Raw genomic sequence first — 2,604 nt, forward strand, 5'->3', positions numbered from 1 at the left:
AATCTCTCCCCCCTAGAAGCCTTTCTCTTTCCTACAAATTCTCTAACCTAACCTCTCAGTCTATGGAGAGCAGTCCTGGCTGGAAGGTTCCCGGGTGCCAGGAGAACATTTGTTATCCTTGGTTGTGGTGCCTGAAAGCAAGGATCAGAACCATTTGCAGGTGGGAAAAGAAGTCCCAAGGTGAAATCAAACAAACCAAATAAATACATCTGAAATTGTAGCCGACTAAGCTGAAGAAAATACCTGACGCTGAGGCTAAGATCCCAGCAGATATCAGAGAGTCAGGGAGGGCGAGATGGAGAACACCTGGCAGGTTCTAGGAAAAGACGTGGAGGTGGGGCTTCTCTCTTCTCCTAGCAATTACTTGTTGGAGTGGAGTGAGGTTGGGCAGAAGGGACAAGGGGCTGTCCCATGGGCCATGTTAATTGGCAGCAGTGGGAGAAAGCACACAATGCCTGAGGGTGCAGTATCTAGGAGTGGAACAGGTTAAGGTCTCACCAAGCTCCAGTCAAGCAGAGAGGAGGGTTGAGGTTGGAGGCCGAGGAAGGTCATCAGTTCTCACAGCAGGTAGGAGCAACTGGGCAAGAACAGTGGAGAACAAATGGAGGTACTCACACAGCCAAGCAGTGCACAAGGAGGGAAATCCAGGAGTATCCAGGAAAGCCCAGCTTCTGTGCGCAGGTCAGGAAGGAGGCAGGGCTGCTACAGGGGCTCCCAAGAGGGTCAGGCCCCCAGCACTCCATCCCACCTCTCCCCCGCTGCCCACACCAACACTGGGAGCTGCAGGAAATCAGGGAGTACATTTGCTGCAGCTTGTGAGAATAAGGGCAGCAGAGCCTGGCTCTGCCCTTGGGTACCCCTCTTCACTCGTGCCCCTGCAAGGGCCAGTCTCCTGGCCTCCTAGTGAGGGCAGTCGGAGCTTCCTACAGCGTTTCCCCATTACCTTAGTGTTTCAGCACCTGGAAGAGATTAGCATCACTGGCAAAGCTGCAGAGCTCATTGTGCACTTCCTCTTCAATCTGAGTTGTAAAATATATATATATGTATATAGAATGAGATCAGTTCCAGTACTTTCCCTAGAGATCCACGTAAAATCGACAGAGAAGTGTCCATCATTACCCTGGGGTTTCCTGTTTTGAACCTGGCCTGTTCTTGGCAGACACTCCACACTTGTCTCATCACACTGAAAGGCTTGGACAGACTTAACCCTCTCGCTTCCCCATCTCTCCCGTCCTGTTCCCTGCCCTGGACAAATGGGCCAGACTCAGTCCTCTGGGGACAGGTGAGGCAGGAGAGGTGGCCAAGTCACTTTTTAGTCACACTCCCTGCTTTGGTCTCTGCAATATCCTCCCTGCTTTCTTTCCTAGGTGACATTTCATGCAAGGCAGGAGACCATCCCCTTTATTTTGGGGGTGGAGCGAAAATGCAGGCCAGCTGGACAAAAGCTTTCCCTGGTGTTTTCAGAAACAGGGAAATCCTGAATGTGAGCTGTGGGTTACAAAGAGCTATCAGATCAAGTTCAGAAGCAAACACTTGGCCCGGCCTGGACTATTCAGGAAAACAATGGGAGAAAATGGTCATTGAATGGGAGGTGGATAATAAAGCTCTATGACTGCCTCTAGAACACTGGCTAGGGGGTTATACATTCATTTTTCTCTGCATCATTAAGTCATGACTCTATCCTGACCACATGTTATATAGACTGACTTGTGTTCCCCAAAAATTCATATGCTGAAGCCTGTATTGTCTGTTCTTGCACTGCTATACAGAAATCCCTGAGACTAGATAATTTATAAAGAAAAGAGATTTAATTGGCTCGCAGTTGCCCAGGCTATACAAGCATGACAACTTCTGCTTCTGGGGAGGCCTCAGGAAGCTTCCAATCATGGCGGAAGTCAAAGAGGAAGCCAGCACTTCACATGGCCGGAGCAGGAGGAAGAAAGAGAGGGGGATACTCATGAGAACTCACTATCCCGATGACAGCACCAAGGGAGATGGTGCTAAACCATTCATGAGAAACCACCCCCATGATCCAATCACCTCCCTCAGGCCCTGCCTCCAACATTGAGGATTATACTTCAACAGTATATTTGAGGGTGGACACAGATCCAAACCGTATCAAAGCCCTAACCCCCAATGTGACTGTATTTGGAGATAGGACCGAAAGGAGCTAACAAAGGTTAGATGAGGTCAGAATAATGGCACCCAGATCTGATAAGATTAGTGTCCTCATAAGAAGAGACACCGTAGAGTGCTGACTCTCCCCACTCCTCTCTCTCTCTTTCTCTCTCTCTGTGCCATGTGGGGACACAGCAAGAAGGCAGCTGTCTACAAGCCAGGAAGAGAACAAACCACAAACTGAATTGACTGGCATCTTGATCTTGGACTTTCCAGTCTCCAAAACTGTGAGAAATTTCTGCTGTTTAAGCCACCAGGTCTGTACATTTTGTTAGGGCAGCCCACACAGACTCATACGCCATATAAGAATATTTGGTTGGGGCTGGGAGCCGTAGCTTATGCCTGTAATCCCAGCACTTTGGGCGGCCAAGGTGAGTGGATCACCTGAGGTCAGGAGTTCGAGACCAGCCTGGCCAACATAGTGAA

This window comes from Colobus angolensis, unplaced genomic scaffold (assembly GCF_000951035.1).
Source record: "Colobus angolensis palliatus isolate OR3802 unplaced genomic scaffold, Cang.pa_1.0 Scaffold2, whole genome shotgun sequence".
In the NCBI taxonomy this organism is placed as follows: domain Eukaryota; kingdom Metazoa; phylum Chordata; class Mammalia; order Primates; family Cercopithecidae; genus Colobus; species Colobus angolensis.